Consider the following 20,720-nt stretch of genomic DNA (forward strand, 5'->3'; position numbering starts at 1 on the left):
GCTCTCATTATTGCCTTGGCTAAAGGTGAAATGACTGCATCTCTAAGGGACATCTCATGTAGCTGCCACATGCTGTAAGGGCAATGGAGAGTTTTATTTGTGTTTGGGCAGCCAAGGGCCCTCCTGTTCCAAGTTCAATGGGATGACAAAAGTGTGTCACTTATTTGCAGAATTACCTGTTCGAACAGATGCCGGAGTTGTCTCAGCCCCCTGGAGGAATCTTTTCAGATGGACTTTCTCAGTGCTCTATTTTACAGTTTTATGGGGAAATCTTTTCACACATAACTGTGTGAAGAAAAATATGCAAGCGTTCCTGTATCCAGAGCTAGCTGGTTTTTGCTTTAGCACAGCTCAGTTGGAATTCTAAGACATTTTCTGATATTGTGATTTAATCCAGAAAAATATAGCAAGTCAAGTTGGATTTTTTTTCCTTTTTTTCCTTTGCATTTTGTTATAATCCCACAAGATTAATATATAACAGGAGGGATAAGCTGCCTAAGTAGGGATTTATTTTAACTCACTGCCACCTCACAATCACTATAATAGTAAAAATAAATAAATTCAACTAACCTTGAAAAAATGCAACAATGATGTTTCAAAATAAAATACTGATCTAAAGTAAACTACTGAAGTTAATCCCTTGAAATACTTAATTTCAAAGTAGTCTTTTCTTTGCTTTAAGTGTGTTTTATTTTTTCTTCTGTGAGGGGTTTTGTTCTTGCACCTCTCCAGGCCCAGCACCTATCTGTAGCAATTAATGAGCAATAAGCAGCAGTCCTGGTTAAGTTAGTTGGTGTTTTTTCAATTTTTGTTTTTTTTTTAATTAAAGACATACCTGTTAACCAGCTATGGATTAGATCTTTGTGAAGAATATCTTCTCTCCTTCTCTTCAGTCTAATCTAAGAGAGCTCTAGCCTTAGCTGGCTGCCATACATGGTGATGCCTCTCCCTTTCCCCCATGAATTATTCTGGCATGCACTGTTCTGTGCCTGTCAGGTACCACCCACAGATGTCTGTAGCATGGCACTGAAAACAGTTCTTTCCCCTTTGCCATTTTAGCCAGTGCTGTGATCATCTTAGAAACAAGTAAAGTTATTTTTCCAGTCATTTTTCATCTTTTTTTTCCTCAAGACAAAACTGAGATGGACAGGAACGTTCAGGAAACGACAGCCACACTGATGACTGCATTAATTGCTGCTCTGGCTGCTTAGCTGGGACTCAAATAGAATCAGATTTAATGAATAAGTGGGATTATTATCATTGGTTACAAGCTAACCTGTTTTTCCAAGAAAAGTTTTTCTCATTTTCCATCTTCTGCTTTCCTTCAATAAATAATTTATAATTTCCCCTCCTTTTCTTTGTATAACTACTGCATTTATATTTTGGTCTACATTGTATATCAAGTTCTGTTCAATCCCAGTGTGTAGCATTTTAAATATATTTAACTCATAAGCAGTCATTATTTTATTGGAATAGTTTTATTTCTTTGCATGCATATACAGTATTCAAGTATATTATGGAAATGGCTTGTGTGATGTGCAAGCATGATTTTTTTTTTTTGGTCATTACTTGCCTCTCTGTCCTGCATACGCAATTCAAAACAGTGCATAATGAATAGTTGTTTGATTTGCGTTCTGAACTGCATTTGGCATCACTTGCTGTGTTTGCAAATAGAGATCAGTTTGAAGCACTGACAAGAAACAATCTGTCCTTTGACATTAGAGTCTCTAAAGGAAACTGAGATGAAAATTTTCATGCTGTTCCTAAGGTAAATTATCAAATTATTCTTTATGTGTTTTTAATATCCTATATGGGCCATTAGAGCCGGTACATATGTAACTTGCTCTCACTGGAAGGCAGCCTGCCAAAGTCATGTGTGTGTAAAAAGCTTTAGTAAAATTTAGAATTCTTGCCATGTCATGCAATTCTCAAGACAGTTTATTTTAAATGAGGCACACTTTTGTCTGCTTAAAAAAATTCTCTGCCATACACTACTTAAAATATTGGTGCATATCAGGGAAAGCTTGGTTATAGCTCTAATATATGTTAATAGCTTCAGAAGAGCAATTGGAAGGAATCAAGGGACTAGCTAGTACGTGCAGTCTGAGAGCTTTTGTCACAAGGAAGGAGGCCCCAGTACCACGTGAAGCACTCACAACATTTTCTCAAGTGCCAAGCTCTCTTTTTTACAGCAGCTTACGGGTAAACAGCAGAACAAGGTTCTTCATGTTTCCACCACTCCCACCACCCATCCTCTCTCCTTTCCCAGTCTGTTCAGAAATAAAATTGTTCTGACACAGATTGTATGTGCAGGTACACAGCTGGCACCACTCTTAGCTCTTCTGAGACAGCCCACATGACACCAGCACCATGCTGAGTGCCTCATTGTGTTCTGTATTAGCTACTGCCAGGCTGTGCCTTTCATGAAGATCAGCACTGCACTAACTTTGGCATTGTTAAACTGGGATTGGATTTGAAGAACAAACTTTGTGTGAAAATGTTATTTTAATCCTAGACTATGTTTTTTTTTCAATTAACTTGAGTCTGTCTTTCAGTAAGCGCTTCCGTGTTTCATACAGCAATGTTTAAATTGAACATGAATTGATGAATACCAGTGATATCACTCATCTTACTTCTAAAAAGTTTACCTTACAAGTAAATTTGGGAAGCAAGGTCACATCATTAGGATTCTGCAGCATAATGAGAGGCATGCTACCAAGTGTATACTTCTTTATTCCATTTAAAGGCTTTAAGAGCTATAACATGCAGTTTTGTAATTCTATGAAATATTCTTTAGCCTTGAGACATAAGGAAGATGCAGAAAAATGTGTTTTACTCCTACTCTAAATAGAATATTCTTTTCCTCTTATCTGATCAATTATGTATGCATGGCTGTGGTTTTCGTAGTTAACAACTTTTTTTAAAGATTTTAGGTGAATTATTTTTGACAAGACTGTCATGTGCTCTTATAAGATAGCAAAAGGTCATGATATTATGTATTGTTAATAAAAACAAATTGATAGTCAAGAAATATCAATTTGCTGTTTTGAAAGACATGTTCAAGATGAGGTGAAAGTGATCCTATTGCTACCCTTTGTTTTCCAGACTATATTTATAGCCTGATAATTTCTTTGCTTGGTGTAATAATCTATTCAATAGACCTCCCTCCTAAAATGGGTGATAATGTTATTGTTCTTAATTTTCTCCTGCCTATCTTGCTTTGTTTCTTCATTCTTTGTATCCATCACTGTACAGAAGGGTACAAACCATCCCTTACCTTCCTCTTCTGAAAGCTGAATTATATGAGCTAGAGAGACAATAGGAAGGAATAGATTTAAAAAAGGAGGAAAAAAACCCCAGAACTCATTCTCCATACTGCTACTCATTTAGAAAATTCTGAAACAATCCAACTGCATTTCTTGATTATCAGTTTTGAAAGCTCACCTTTAATTAGATTTGATGTGCATCAACATTTGTTGTTCAGGTTCAACACTGGGAAGGATATATTCATCTTGTGATGTCTTTGCAAAAGCTCTGTGTGCAATTTCCTAAACTGGAAATATAAACAAATTGTTGGGTTTTTATATGAGTCTGGATGTATAAATGCAAAGGAATTTAAAATATTGTACCCGGGATGTTTTGAAAATTGAATATGAAACAAAGAATTGCTAGATATTCGCAAGGAAGTTAAAATGCCATTACTCTAATTAGAGATGTTAGTAAGGAAATCATTGGAGCAAAACTATTAGATTGCAAATATAGTGCCTCAAAGTGCATGGCATTTTCAATTAATTTAATATGGCATTTAAAATATATTTCTGTTGTAACTACAGGAGGGACCAGACCTGTCAGTAAATAGCAAACTGGCTAGCCAAATACATGATTCTTCACTTAACTGATAAAGGAACAAGTTTCCTACCAGTTGTTCTAAAATTTTACCATTATGGCCCACAATAAAGTTAGGACTATTACTGTTTAAAAGATTATTTAATTTCAGCAGAACACCTTCAGCTTTGCTACCATTTCTAATTAAATATTTAGTTGTGTAGTAAATTAAGCATGTCATGATCTCTGCAAAGTGGTTCTCCGTTTACTGCTGCATAAATGTTTTACAAGGTGCTGTATTGTTTTGAGTAAATTAATAATGAAGATTTAGATTTTTACTGATTAATAATCTAATTCACTATTTAGGAGAAATCTAATTTAGGACTTGAAACAAAATTGAGGTAAACATCTTTGGCAGGGATCCCAATTCCCTGACAAAATCACCAAATGATAAAAAACCAAATCAGGGTAAAAGAAATGAGGAGATTGGAACTTCCAGATCAAGTAGCATTTCCCTGTGAAATTTGAAAATGTTCCCTAAACCGCATTGTACTTGGACTTGACTTTTCTTGTCATACCAAATTGTCAGTACAAATGCTACACAGCAAATTGCCAGGGATTTGTAAGATAAAGAAGTAAGAGTTTGGCATAAACAAAGAACAGCCAAAAGTACTCAGATAAAATAAGGGTTTGGTGGCATTGCAGAAGTATTGTAGTACTCTCTGGAATATTGCTTCTATTTCTGGTGCCTATAGAATAACAACAATAGATCTGTTAGGAAGTGTTCAAAAGTTGAAAGATCCAGATAAGGCATTATGAGGTGTGATGGAAAAAATTCTTCATAGCAAATTTAGGGTCATGCATAGCTGTGCTGACACAATTGGATGTGAAAATGTGGTAATGAGCAGGCTAGTGAAAACTGCACATTCTAAAATATGGTTGAAGTGGCTGAGGCTGATCAAATGTAATGTCAAAGTAAAGTACAATTTTCCTTGGGTACAGCAAGGAAAATCAACTATCAGCAGCAGCTAATAGGGAGAGATGGATCACCTCTTGCTCTTCCTTCTACAAGCTGAGGGAATAAAAGTGGGACTTGTGCAGCTACAGGATCTGGGAGCCTCCTTGTGCACTGATGCTCTTAGGAGTGAACACCTCTGGTTTTGCCATGTGCAGCCATGTCTTCAACTGACTTAAAGCTCTGACTTGAGACCCTGTAATTAGAGTCAACACTTGATAGATTCAACTGGCTGCCACCTGATGCTGAGATGAAGTTCTTTGCCAAAAATAGTTAACAGTAAGGGTGCAGATTTTAGTTCTTGTACCTCAAATTTTAATTTATGTATTTATTAATTTTCTGTCAGTATTCTGCTTGTGTCAGTTGTCCTTTTCTCCTTTTAGGAAGTAGAAACTTAGTCCAAGAACAGAAACACTGACGTTTAATTTTGGATGTACATAGAAAATGTTACGGTTTTTGTTTTGGAGAATTCCCCCGGGTTCATGTAATAGTTCTTTTGGCCATTCTTCTATTGTCAGGTAATTTAAAGTCAAAATTTGGTTCTTTCACAGATTTTCTGATTAGAATGACTTGAGTAGAAACACCATGGTTTATCAGGGATCAGTACCTGTCCTGCTGTGTTTCTTTGTACAAAGAGGTCATATTTGTTGAGTGGAGAGAAGATTATTTTAATTGACATAATTAACTTTTCTTGTGATTATCTTAGGGTCAAAAATGCATTTTGCTCTTTTCCAATTACAGCTTTTTCTCTGATAGAGCTGTACATGCTGTGTGTAATAATGAAGGTAGTTTTGGAAGGACTTAATGTATATAATTGGAAACTAAGATGAGCAAGTCTTCTATCAGCAGGAGGGTAGGAGAGCTGGGCTGTATAATGGAAGTACAGTGTAATGGGATTACCTACAAATTTTAAACATTGCTTTCATTAAGGAAAATAATGAGCATATTTATTAAATATAGTCTCTGCTTGGGACAATATTTGTTATTATGAAAAAGCTTTTGTAATTAAGCTAGGGTCTAAAAATGTATTGAACACACTACATCAGTTTCTAGAAAATGCTTTTGTGCATAAAATTTTACTGAAATAGAAAGAGCTTTCACAGCAGAGGCAGTTAGCCAGATATTAGTATAGCTCACATCTAGCATTGACTGTAAATTTTTCTGTGTGCTTTCAATTTAGCCAAGGTCAAATAAAAGAAAAGCCATAGTCAAATATGCTTAAACATTTATCTTTTTATGAAAGCTTTTAAGAAGCATACTGTTTTTCATGGTTATATTTAGTGGAAATAAAAGATAGATTTTTTTTTTCAAGAGTATTTCCTTGCTGAAACTACAGAAATGTGATGTTTTAAGAACTATGGGATGGGTAACTATGACCCAAATTTTGCATGCCACCACATTAGAATTCTCTAAGGAGTCCTTCTTGTCCTTAAATATGCATCTGTGACAATCTCTATAATAGTAGAAAGTATTTTCATACCATTTAGAGCATTTTATGTGTGGCTGCTAAGTTGGTGCTAGGGACAAAACATTGTGGTCCCTCTGGATATCCTTCACTTTTCATTATCATTTTCAAGAATTTCTCTTCAGAAAAAGCCTTAAATTAAAGCTAACCAAAGCCTGTACTGAAAGGAGCTGCTTTCAGCAAATGTTGCAAACCCTCCCAGGTTTCTTTGGGGAGTTCTGCTATGGTCATGCTCCCAAATACTATTCTTTGGGCAATAAGGTGTTTCTTTATCTGAAGGATATATATGGAATAGGATGTGTCTACACTGTATGAATCTTAGATTTAAAATTTCTTCTGTCATACTGCACATATTTAAAAATGTTGTTTCTGTTAACTCACACAAAGAGACTTGACGAGGGCAATTGGAACAGTAAAGAGTGAGGTGAAAAAGGCACCACTGCCTCTGCCATTGCCATGTCCTCTGTCACCAGGTCCCCTGCCCCATTCAGAAGTGGCTTTACATTTTCCCTTCTTGCTGCTGAACTGCCCATATAAACCTCTCTTATCGGCTTTCATGTCCCCTGTCAGATTAAGCTCCAAATGGACTTCAGCTTTCCTAACTACATCCCTGCATACTCAGTCTCCATATTCCCCCCAGATCCTTTATCCCTGCTTTCAACTCTTGCAGGCTTCTTTTTTTATAGCTGAGTTTTGTTGGGACCTCCTTTCTCATGCAAGCAGGCCCCCTGCTATCTCACTTAACCTTCTCTTGTTGGGGATAGTTGATTCTTGAGCTTGGGAGACACAACCTCTGAAAAATAACCAGCTCTCCTGAGCCCTTGTTCTATCCAGGGCTTTATTCCATGGTATTCTTCCAAGCAGATCTCAAGAAAAAAAATAGTCATAGATTTGGCTTATGTGTGGCGCTCATTTTCAGGTCCAGTCTCCAGAATCTTTTGCTGCCCTGAGAACTGACAGAATGATGCCAACTCATCTATATCTGAACAAGTTGTTCTTGAGGGAATGTATAAAAATGGAAAATTTAATCTTGCGTACTAGGTAAAAGTGTCAATCTTTAATCACAGCTATACCTGGTGCCTTCTTAGATGTAGATTTTTTTTTTCTTCTTTTCATTACTGTAAAGAATGATTACATTTCATTCAAGGAAAATTCTTTTGGAAGTAGGAGGCGAAGAATTCAAGAAAAAAACCTCACATCATTGTGCAATACTCTCTTATGTTCTCGTGAGAGAAGTTACAGGACATCAAGAAATAGTGACATATAAGATCTGGAATCCATGGTTTAGCAGTAACTCCGTTTTAACTGTCCTGTCTGCCTTTTTTCAGGATTGTCTCTTTGCCAAGACCTCTCACAAAGAGACTTGCCTTCATATTTGTAACTTAAGAGCAATTTGCAAAATTTGGCAACAGTACATTCCCTTCCCTTTTCCCAGGTGGAGGGCTGTTTAATATTTTCCATTCCAGCTTTCAGCGAGTTCTCCATTATCTTGTGCTTGCTAGTGACATTCCCATGCATGTTTTAAAAGTTTCTTTTACTCCCCTGACACCTTCCTTCCTTTCATTATCCTCATGTAAATTTGCCTGGCAAGACCACAAGATAGGAGTCTCCTATTTTTCTTTTTGAATGTAGATTCTGATTTTGACAACTGAATGAAGGAGCATTTTTCTCTGTTGAAGTGTTAATGAGGAAAAATTCTATTTTGATTATGACAAAATTCATGAATTGTTTGAGGTTTTTTTTAATGCGGCTTAAAAGCAAGACAATGCAGTATTTTTGAAAAGAAATTATATTGTTGATTCTGGGTTGCAACAGAATTAATGAGGGCAATAGTTTGCTAGTTATTTATCTTTTCTGCTTCAGTCATTATATTGAAGGCCCAGCAACTTTTTATGAAATTCTGTGAATACAGACCATGGAGATGCATGGCTGAAGTTTGTCCACCCAGTTCATCTCTCCTTCTTTCCTTTCCTGCTAATGAAACTGTTCATTCTGACAGTTCATTCGCCCTAATTAAAACACTGCACTACCATCTCCCCAAAAAAATCCCCAAAAAACACCACCATAGATTTTATAATTTTTTTTTCAAACAATTATCCTAGTTTCTGGGGTCAGATTATGACTTTACCAGGAATGTTTAAGACCACTTATTACAGCTGATTTAGTTGGCTCCAACTGGAAGATGCTATTCCATGTAAAAGGCAGAATTGGATGGCTTCTGGCTTTGTCGTGAGGGCAATTTCATGCAGGCTGGATGTGAGGAGTTAGAATTGGTCATATGAAAGGAGATGAGATGTTTCCAGTCATCAATATTCATTCACTGACAAAACCTTTTTTTTTTTTAATCTTACATGTCAAAGGTGATGAAGAACTGGAATTGAATGAGACATTGACAAGAGAGGAAAAATGAGAAAGCAAAATCAGACTTACTTGGTTGATTGCTTCTTTAGATGTGGAGTTTGGTTTTTACCTTTTCCTTCCTCAGTATGAGAAAGCATTATGTTCAGGGGGATAATTTATGGCTGCCAGTTGGACGGATATTTTCCCCTTTTTTGGAAGCATCTTTAGACACTGCAAAGTGGGCTGCATGGTGAAGTGCTCTGTATACAGATAACATTTCTGGCATCTGTTAGAGCTGAATTAAAAGGGATAAAGTGAAAGACAGAACTTAGGAACAGGAAAACTGAGTTTAGCTTTGGAGTCATGCCAGCTAAATGCAATTAAATAGATTAGGAGCTAAGAAAAAGACATGAGAAGCTCACTATAGATGTCAGCTCAAAGAACAGGAAAGGGCAAAATATAACCAGGGGAGATTATACAGAAAAGACAGAGAAAGAGCAAGAATGTTGGAGCATGAACAAACCACAGGCGTGACAAAGACAGGCAGTCACTAAGGGAAACTGGAGATCTGTAAGGTAGGACAAAAATGCATGAAAACATTTCTGAGAATAAAAACTCTGTGCAAATGGCCTTATATTTATGATGTAGGAGCTTGTTAGTAACCTGGGCAAAAATCAGATCAGCAAAATGGAAGTCCCACCCTGGGAAGAGCCATGTTGGATGTGTCAGAGAGAGAAGCGAGATGCTGAGAATGCACAGCAGGATGCTGGATTTTGGAGCTGGCATGTGCGATTTTAAATAAATGACCTGTCCCTTCTTGTCTTAAATTGCTTTCTTAATTTCATTTTTTCAGGTTATGACATCAGTTATACCTTTTTAATTAGTCATTCATACTTTTTCTCCCAGATGTTTAAAATATGTCAAGAAAAACATTACAAGAAAAACTTGTAATCCTAAGGAAAAAAATACACTTCAGTAAAAGTAGAAGTAATAATAAGTAATTTTCATGAGTTATGGATAACAAAACTACACGATTAAATAGTGCTTCATCATATTTGACAGAATCAGAAATCCCGGTTAGTGAAAGATAATTTTCAATTTCAGTAGTTACATTTAACTTGTTACATAAGTTACATAACCTTGTGATTTTTCCCCTTTCCCATTGATTTTCTGAGTAGATTTAAGTGCTTTGGACTACTTTTGCTTATCATTTAATGGAGCAAATGTATTGGAGAGGCTCAGTGATCTTGTTATGAATCCAGAATATAAGCCTTGAGCTGAGCCTGTGCCAAAAGATGCACCCAGTTTGCTGAAATGCTGGTGGGTCACTCTTCACTTAGGCTGGGTAATTAAAGGACAAAAAAGACCATTGCTAATATATTCTCATGCCTACTTCTGGCAACAGATTCTGGCCTTCCTTGGGTACAAGAGGTTTCTAGCTTGGGGAGAGATCTTAGCTAGTCAGTTATTTTACAGCTAATTTGTCTCTCAGGACTGTGATTTTTAAAAGGCTGCTAAGGTTTGGACTTGACCATTTAACAGATTAGTAAAGTGCTCGATAAGCAAAGTTACAGTAATTGTAAATTGCCATGTGTTTCAACTAATTCGATATTCTTATCTGCAAGTGTTTTCAACAAACCATGTTTCCATTAAAATATATCCTGGTAATTGTTTTGATTATATTTTATTGATTTTTCTCTAATATTTCACAAGTAATTTGTTCAGGCTACTGCTCTGTTGTTGGAAGCATCATCAAGGGCATCATACTATAGTTACTGTGAGAATTTTTGTGATTCACAAAACCCATGTTACATTTTGGCTTGAAACAAAGCTACATTTTTGAAAAAAGGTCTTTTGACAGATGGGATTACTCTGGAGCCAGCTGTACTGGGTAGCAGGATGCCATGCAAGTAAGTAGGTGAGCAGGGCCACACTTATGAGGTCTCCACAGGGAGTCCATTGAGGAGGACAAATGAGTAGGACCCAATCTCGTGTGCTGCTAACTTGAGCTTCCCAGGCTCCAGCAGTCTGGGGGCAGTCTGTCAGTCTGCTGACAACATTTCCTCTTCTGTGCACAGCATAAAAAGTAAGAAAGTATTTCTAAAGAAAGGAAAACTTTTGACAGCTAGATAACATTAGCATATAGCCCATAACTTAAAAAGTCTGCAGAATTTTTTAGTTGTGTTCAAGCACTGATAAACCACGTTTCTGTGTTATCCAAAATATATAGAATGTTGGCTGCCTATTGATATTTTCTTACTGAATGATTTAGCACAATTTAAGAAAAGAATAGACTAGACTATTTCATTTGGAAGGGACCTGCATAGATCATCAAGTCCAACTGCCTGACCAACTCAGGGCTGACCAGAAATAAAAACATGTTGTTAAGGGTGTTGCCCCTCGAACACTGGTAGGTTTGGGGCATTGACCACTTCTCTAGGAAGCCTGTTCCAGTGTTTAAACTCCCAGTGAAGAACTGCTTCCTTATGTCCAGTCTGAACCCTTCCTGGTGCAGCTTTGCACCATTCCCACTCATGTTGTCACTGGATACCAGGGAGAAGAGATATGCAATAATAATTGATTATCCCGCTCAGTCATCCAATTCTGATCTTGTGGGACTGGGATGATAACGTTGTAAAATTATTTTAATAACCTTAGCTGGTATTTTGAAAACTCAGTATCTTGAGTGGTTGCTTTGTAGGGTATTATTCTGAAGTGCTGAAGTATTGACTTTTCAGAGAGAAAGATCCTTTGATGTCTAAGTTACTTTGAATTACAAAAAATGAAAGCCAAAAGATTTAATCTCTATTGCAGCACATGAGTTTAAGTCAGACTTAGGAGCTGTACTCTGATGTGAAAAGAAAATGGAGTAAGGGGTTACAGCTTTCTTTTTTTTTGGGGGGGGAGGGGGGTTCTGGTATGATGAAAATCAGCAGTATAAATATTGGATAATTCTATTCTAGTTGTGCTTTGGGGAAATAAGAATTTTTATGCATTCCACTTTCCTATAGATATCATGTGTCTTCTTCTTGCACCATGGTGCAAATGAAATTTTCATTGAACTAGGTATTTACTGAACTTTCCCAAGCTTCCTGTGTTTTTGTCTTGCCAGTGTGCCTAGAGTATTTCTGCATTTTTTTAGTTTTCTTTGTTTGTTGTTTATTCCTAAAACCACCATTTGTATTAGAAACAGTACAAGTTTGAAGTTTGCAGATAATGGAAGGATCTTTACGTAGTCTTGAAATACTAAAACAGGGTAAGATGAATACGGCTGTCTTACTGTGATTAATCAAGATTCAGTAAGGAAGACTTGGCATGAAGTTGTTTTCTATAATTGCTAATAAGAGGAACACTAAATACTAAGACTATAGATTAATGATCTTGTACAATTAAATTGTTAGAAAATCCTAAGTTTGTTTAATTGATAGTATAATGCTTCAAATATGTTAAAGATAGTTACCATTGAATGGGAACTTTATTGTGCAGGTAGAGTTTTCATCTATTACTGTGGGGAGATAAAAATAAATCTATGACATGGATCATTCATCACTCATCATTTTATTTGCATTGTCACCATTTAAAATTTCTCTCTGCAGAGCAGATAATAACCAATTAGTAATTTGGGATGGCTTCTGTCCTGAACAATCAAAATTTTACATAAGGGTTTAAGACTTTTTTTTTTTTAAATATGGATTTTTCCCATCTCCTAGATAACAAAAACTGAAATAAAAGGAACTCAGCATGATCCTTATTAAAAATCCAAATCTAAAGTTGTTTGGTAGGGTATTCCTATTTAACAGACAAATATTGTAGTACAGATTGCTAACAAGCAAACTCATGCTTAGAAAGAATATATATGTATATATATATTAAATTCTCATTCAGATTATTTTTTTCATTCAAGTTTAATAAAAATTCAGTTTCCTTGGGGACTTTTTGCAGAAAACTGAAACAACCCCCTGAAACACTTAGTATGAGCCTTACCATACTTACAGACTTCAGGGAATATAATCTAGAAAATAGCTGTCAACATGCAATTCATATATGCTGATAGATAGGAAATGTCAAATCCATACATGTGCTAAAAGACTTAACCTCTTGTTTGTTGTTGCAGTGAGTGAGAGAAAGACATTAAGGATATTTGGCAATATTAGTTGTACTAAACTACTCTATACATAGGCATCCCTATATAATATGTATAATAAAAAACTTGCAATACACTCATTTATTCCTCTGTGTGGCTTTGGCACAAAACACAAGAAGCTCAAAATTTGTATTTGTAAGCTTGACGTGCACTGGGGAGGCAATTGGTAATAGAGAACATCTTTGGATTTTTCCAACTTCCTCTCCAGGCTCTCCTCTTCCATTTCCTCTTCCACTCCTGAGATGCCATCTAGGCTTCCAGGTCTTCACAGCTAGAAGCTTTTTGTGTGAACCTTTTGCATTGGGGTCCTCGTGATCTGGTGGATGACTCTGCACCTGCACCTCTGAGGGATTACAGATGGAATATGTATTAGCATAAAAACCTTCATGTCATAAATAGACATGTTTTATTTATCTAGTTAGATTTAATTATTTGGTCACAGGAAAATTCTGTTGCCTGCCTGCACACTGCTTTGGTAGGATCTGCATAGTTTCATTTTTAGCCATGGACAGCAGTCTAAGGCAAGAGCCCAGTCACACTGCTCCCATCAGTGAAGAGGGTTGCACTCAGGTGGGATTCACATTTACATCTGTGGAATTGCTCCCTGGAAATGCTTTATTCACCATATGGGGAGGCAAAGTTGACAGGGCTCCTAACACAGGCAATTAAATGAGCTGAAATCTGGCCAGGTCCTACTCCTGTACACATCTACTCCTCTTTCACCTCTTTTCTCTTCTTCCCTCACCAAGATGAGACTACTAATGGAACACTGTGCTCCTCTGCAGAATTTGGCATAATCCTTGCTGAGCAAACTTCCACCTTTCTCGAAAATTTCCTTTCTGAAGCCTTGTATAAAAGCACGTGATACTCCTTAGCACTCGTACGCCTTGTCCTAGCATGCATGTGGCAGTAGGTGTTTGTGGTGACTAATGGGAATAGTCTTGCAGACTGGATTTCCTGGGGGACAAATCTGTGTCCGTAGTTGCCTCACTATCGTTTCCTAAGATGAAGAAGGAAAAGTTAGAAATTGGTTAGCAGAAAGGGAAAATGCCACTAGTAAAGGTGTTAAAACTTAAGTGTATATGGGCATCCTGAATATGATACTGCATTTCTCCTGGTACCCAGAGCTGATTAATTCAGAGAATAATGTATTTCAGATTGAATAAGGCCGTAAACCTCAGCCATGACAGTCAGTGTTTCTTCAGCAGTTCAAAAATAGGAATGATAATTAGTAGTGAACTAGACATCTGGGTTTAATGCAGAATTTATTCTACATCTTAGTGAGTTTTATATGACTGAACTATTGATTTTAATTGTTTCAGTCAGAATTTGGCTGCTCACTCACAGGTGTGGTATACCTTAATCATTTGTAGGCAGGCACATGCCTGTTTAAGACTCATTTCCTGTGCAGATAATTTACAGCAGTTCCCTGGAGACATTATATGCATATCACAAAAGCCAGCACCAACAGCAAGCCTGCAAATAACAAAATAAGTGATTAATATTAATTCCTATATTCCACTTTTGTCAAAGCTTTTGGATTTTTATTTTTTTTTTGTCCTGGAAGAAGATAAAATAGGACTACAAATTCTGCCTATGTGAGAGGTTTCCAGCTCTTAACTTGCATAATAGAAATGGTATCTTGACAGGGTTTCTTTCCCTCTTATTTTGCTCAACAGTTTTTCTTCAAGAAAAAAAAATGGCATTACATAGTCACTACAGATAAGTTGTGATAGCTATTATGGTTTTTAAACAATATGTAATACATGTAGTCAACAAAAGTGTGTTCTTAACCTTGTTTTTGGACAAAACTAATCATGTCCCAAGACCCTCTCATTCCCCATCTCCTTCAGTGTATTTTGTTTCCTTTTTCCTTATCTGGAAATGCCATCAGCATGTGATTAAGATTAAAAAGGTGATGGTACTTGACAATAAAGGAGGTTTAGTTATGTAGAAGCATTGCAAGAGCTAATTAGAACAAAGAAGCTGACCTTTACTAAAAATAACACCTTTAAATATTCCAGTGAGAAGTTAGGTTATACTTAATGACCATCTGGAAGACTTCCTGAGCAGTACAAATGCAGTATCAAAATAAGGCTTTGTTTCCATTATGATTTTTAGAAGAAAGAAAGAAAAGTTATGATCTCCAGTCTAAAGAAGGCACATAGATTTCAGCTTATCAATAGCTGATCTTGTCACCTAAGTATGAATGTCAGAATAAGTAACATTGGAAATGCTAGATTTTTGTCCATTATGGATATGTTTCATCATAAATATTTATTACAGTTATCAGCTACTGTTTTTTAATAGTAAATTCAGTTATTTTCATTTAATAGTAAATTTCAGTGGAATTCCCTTTTCTTTTTATAAAATCATAAAATATCCACTAATCTGGTTTTTTATCAATTTATGATTTTGTTTAGCTTGTGTTAGCATTTCTGGAGTCAGTGTTTTACCCTTTTGGCTTCTCTAGATCTTGAAGTTGTGGATGCTCCATCCCTGAAGTGTTCAAGGCCAGGTTGGAAAGGGCTTTGAGCAGCCTGGTCTAATGGAAGTTGTTCCTGTCCATGGCAGAGGCCCTGGAATTAGATGATCTTTTAAAGTCCATTTCACCACATACCCATTCTATGATTCTGTATTTAAATGTGATTTTCCAGGAAATTTTCACTAATGGGATTTTTCAGATACATACATTCCTGTTTCTTTTAGTAATTAATTTGAAGGGGGAAAAAAAGGCATGTTTGAGTTTATTTTATGTGAATAAAGTCACTTTTGACTTTTGAGTTGAAAGATTTTGTCCTCAGTACAGACCATTCTACCAAAGTTCCTTGGTGAGCTGAATGAAACCTGCTCCTTTTTAGGTGCTATTGCAGCAATTAGTGACTTGCCTGATATATCTACAGATACAGCTTATCTTATTAATTTTTGTTTAAAAGGTCAAGTAGCTGTGTTCCATGGTCACAGAGTGCTTTTCATATAGATGACTTCCATAAGGTATCTGATGCAGAGGACTTCAAATAGAAATTTAAATGAATTATTTTAAAACATGTATAAATTTTAATATCCTGCGTTCATTAATTGAAAGTAATGCTTTAATGCATACAGAGTTTAAGTCAATATTGTATCCTGAATTCTTAAATGCTCAGTTGTACAGAGAGCTGTTCTATTGTAAAGCAAAACCCTTAATTCTGTTTCCGTTGTGAATTAGTCCCACTGCAAGCCAGGTTCTTATTTCGAGATCTCTGTAGTGGTAATAGCTGACAAGAGAGCTCAGAGTACACATTGTAGACTTTAGGATCACAAAGGCTTTTCTGAGAATTATGTGGGCATAGAGAATGGAGATTCGACTTTGAGCATAAGACTGGGCTTGCTCATTGTTAAAACAAACTTTTTATGCATGGTAATCGAGTAAATATGGAAATGGAAAAGGGAGGATGAATGCTGGATAAAAGGAAATATAATTTTTACCTTTTTTTTCCCCTAAAGTATAAACATACTAAATTATTCAGACTATAATAAGGGAATTTAGCATATGGAATTATATCTCTAAATCTGTCCACACTCTAGTTGTGGAAAATATAAAAGCTAAAAGAAAAAAAACCCATTTAAAACCCAGCACACTAAATAATCTGCAATATTTGTTACTCTGTGGATTGTTTCAGTTTACACTTTTTGGTTGTTTTTCTTCCCACAGTTAGAGGGGAAAGGGAAAAAAAGCACTGAGGACATTTTTACAAAGTACTTCCTTTATGGCCTGCAGACAAACAGCTTAATTTTGTTCACAGTAGAGTCACTCATGGCAACCTGTACTTTCCAGGCTATTCTTATATCCAGGCTAATGAACATGCACTAAAGCTGTCCAGGTAATTAAATGTCACTGTTGACTGCGATATTCTGTAGCCTCTGCTGGCCTGTTGCCAGACTTTTTTGCTCCAACCACAGAGCCTGAAATGAAACTTCAGCTATTACTGGAAATTTCATGTTGTAATGACATAATGCAGGACTGTGTGCCTCCCTCCTGAGCTGGCACAGGGGAAAATCACTGCCACATTTGCAAACTACTGCCTTGTGAAATGAGTTTGGAGCACTGCACTTGCATATCACTCGAGAAGTTTCATTGTAATATGGCTGCATTTTAGCCTTTCCTTATTTCACTTTCCTGTCAGAATGTCATGCAGAAGAGAGGTTGTGGTTCACAATTTGCAGTGCAGTCCTTGGTTTCTAAAGCGTCTTTTAAGTGTGACCCGGCTTACAGGGGGTGAATTGTTGGCCTGAGAATTTAATGATGGAATCAATGTCCTACAACCAGGCAACACCAACTGAAAGTAGTTGGTGAGTGGATTGCTTATTTTACTTTTGCTATTGGAACAGAACTTAAGGAAGGAAAAAATACGTCCGACAGATTGCTACCATTATTGAGGGAATGTAGCTTTCTGATGGTGCACCACCTGAATGAGCACAATTCCCGTGTCTGCTAAGTGTATTTTCCTTCATTCCTCTTGGTGCCTAGTCTCAAAAGAACTCCCCAGATCACTGCAGTTTCACTCTCTGAGCACAGCTACATCTGTTGGGATTGGATATATTTACTATCGTGTCCAGCCCATGCTGCAGAACCAGGGACAGTGATGCTTGAGTGGGTACAATATAACATTTCTGTGGGGCTGAAGTTTTTCTTCCTGAGCAATCTTATCTCATTTTTGTCAGAATGGGGAAGACTTAGTGTCTTAGTTATGGTTTAGTGCTTGTTTGTGTTAGACCTGAAAGATGGGGAAGATCTGGGAGCAGAAAATTCTGGGATTTTTTTTCCCTTCCACTCTACTGAACTTCACTAAATACTTTATGCTTAGAAATGTTTAATGGCTTACATAGTTCTCATTGCATTAAGTAACCTGAGTTCGGAGGGAGAAATACCATCACTGAGATTTACATTGTAGTTTTAACAGTATTTACCTTTACCATCTCTAGGTCAGTGGGAAGAGATTAAATTTCCTAATAACCTTGTGAACAAAACTTCTCTTTGGCTGAGGGCTGCCTTGCTGCATTTGTCTTGTTGAGCCACAAGCCTATTTCTCCACCTTGCCTTTGTACTCTATTGTTGTTCGTGTCTAAGGAATTGTATTAAGTGCTACTAAAATAAATTTATTAAAGGGACATTCTCCTGCACTAATGGTGAGAGTTAACTTTCACTGCTCCCTGAAGGGGAAAGCGTGTCAGTAATTGAGGCATTCCCCTTGCTGTTTTGCGAACCTTGTGGTGGTGGTGTATGAAAGATGTCTTGAATTATTCAGTGTTCCTTGTTAGTTATGTTTCTCCTTGGTTTCTCTCTGTAGTTGATGTCATTTGTTAAGGTGAGATGTTTTTTACTGTGTGAATAGAGCCTGGATTTGTGAAAAAATATCTTCTTTTTTAATTCTTGTTGTGTCTAAGAGGTAGCATTTAGCTGTTGACGGTTTCTCTTTATCCACCTTTTAGGATGTGAAATGTTTGGAAAACTTTAGAAAAGAATATTGTTTTGTTAAACTTCCAACACTGATGGAAGAAAAAACTTGCACAACATTGCAATACTGCTGATGCTTGCAGTCCTTAGGGTAATTTAATGCTGAGATCACAGAGAATGCTTAACAGGATAAGCATTCCCATTCTGTTTTATTTTAAATGACCTCTACCTATAGATGCACCTATTTCTGAAAATCCTCTCCTTTACATTGCACCCTTCTACACACATCCACAAAGACAGCCTTTCATGAGAGTGAACATGTAAACATGGAGTTTTTATTAGAATTCTTTAATTAGAATTCTTTTTCTGGAGTTACCAGGTTTTTCTTAGTTTGGTATAGCTTAAATTATTCTTACTAGGAAAAAAAAAACACAAAAAAAAAAAAAAAAAAGAAAAGGAAGAAGGAAGGAAAAAGAATTTATATTAGTTACTTAAGCCTTCAACTGCCTACAAGGAGTGGCACCAATGGCCCCAGCCCAGATGTGCTGTCTGTAGGAAAAGCTGTAAGAACAACCCATTCTGGCATGAGAGCATTTAATTATATAAACATCATGGAAAAGTCTGTCATTTCTATGACTATGATCTAGTTAGGTCTTTATTAGTCTTTCAGCTTTGATTTCCCCACCTCACAGGGTAATAACTTATCTTTTTAACTTAAAATAGTTGTATAGTGTTGACATCAGAGATCACAGAGAAAATGTTATTTTCTATTATGGTCTGGCAGTTCCAACCTCACCAAGGTGAACAGTAATGTGGCCTCACATTGAAACTAACCATCAGAGAATGCAGAATTACTTTTGAAAGTATTTTTTGCCTTGCTTGTTGCTGATCTCTTTGCAGTGGGAGTAAATGTATTTTCCTGATTTGTCAAGGAGGGAAGATGTGATCATATGCTTATAGATTTTAGGGTGAAGGAAAATGAAGGAACACTTTTTTTATCTTTCAAAAATGTATAAAACATCCCTCTGTATACTGAGACATTTTTCTATTCTGTATAGTTTTCTGAGCACCTGAAGGACAAGGGCACATGCATTAGCAGGCTAGTGCACTGGAATATCTAGAAGAGAAAGCCAAATTTTACCCTTAGACAGTCCCAAATAAAACCTGAGAAAACAAGAAATCATGCAGTCTGAAAGTTGTTTCCCAGATGAGGGAAGAAAACCCCACTTTTGCCTCTTGGTAGACAAAAAAGTATTTCCAGCAGTATAATTGGGAATGTTCATCAGTTCATGCAAGATTGTTATAATTGAAAGTCTTAATTCTGTCTTTGCCAGGTCACCTTGGTCCCTAACAGAGAATTGCATGAAAGCCAAGAGACTGAAACACTATTCCCAGATTCTACCACTGACCTGCTTTTGCAAATTATCTCACACCTCTTACTTTACTTTTTCATTATTTGTGGGGAAATTTTTACTGTACACTCCCTCTAAGGCAGGGCTATCTTGTTTTGTTGCACTATCTCTAGGCTTGGCTTGGATTGAGGAGAAGATTCAGATGTGTGTAGAGCTGTTTGCGTTTTATCTTAATGGTTAATAGAAAAACTGTGAAACGGCAAAAAGCATGAAATCCATCAATTTGGGTAAAAAATCTCAGCTATCTTTCAAAGATAAATCCAACTAAATGGTGTAAAGTAACTCTTCTGTTTCAGCTTTAACATTTTGTAATAGCTGACATTGGCAATCTGATTTTATTATTTTTTAAGCTTAAATAGCACTTTTTAAACATTGTACATCTTGTTATTAGAGGCTTCATTGCATTTTTAGTGAACTTTCTATCTAGTTCAGGGTTCCATCTAGAGTGATGATTTAGCTTTATTGATGTGGTAATAAAATGAAGTTGACGTGGAGAGCTGTAGGTGTGTCACACTTACTGACACTGATGTAAATTGCTTAACTAATGCCCTGTGTGCAAGGTTGAAAGTGTCCCTTCAGACTTGGGGAGCTTACCAGAACAAATTCTAAATCAAACCCTTTTCCTTCTGGCATGGTTAAGCAATTCACAATAAAAGAGAGGTGCAAAATTGAAAGCTTGAAGAAATTCTTTGAAATTTTTGTACTGTCAGGCAGAAAAAGAATAGAGCTTTCAGGGCAAAAGCTAATAGAAAACCCAAAACATACACCCATATTTTTCAAGCTAAGGAAATAAAAGTTGAAGCTACCCTTCAATGATGCAAATGAAGTGCTGAACAAAAATGCAGCTGTTTCATTGTATAAGTGTCTCTACAGCTCTGACTATCATACTAATAAGATTTTAATCTGCAATGCTCATAAAGAGGTAAAGGACAAGTCATTTATTGAAACTCATTCCATGTGAGATGGCTGCATAGAGCTCTTTCAGTAATTCAGAAACTCTCTCAGACATTCTGCTTTTTTATTTACAAGGGAACTATCATGACTGTTTTTCCTTTTGGCAGTAGGGTAACAGCTTCTGGTAC

The 20,720-nt window shown here is 36.5% G+C and overlaps 1 protein-coding gene across 5 annotated transcripts in view; it reads left to right on the forward strand.

Annotated features, from left to right (window-relative positions):
* Positions 1-20,720, forward strand: part of LOC131571971 (disks large homolog 2) — a 620,230-nt gene that overhangs the window by 143,017 nt on the left and 456,493 nt on the right. The window lies entirely within an intron of this gene.

This window comes from Ammospiza caudacuta, chromosome 2 (genome assembly GCF_027887145.1).
Source record: "Ammospiza caudacuta isolate bAmmCau1 chromosome 2, bAmmCau1.pri, whole genome shotgun sequence".
Lineage (NCBI taxonomy): Eukaryota > Metazoa > Chordata > Aves > Passeriformes > Passerellidae > Ammospiza > Ammospiza caudacuta.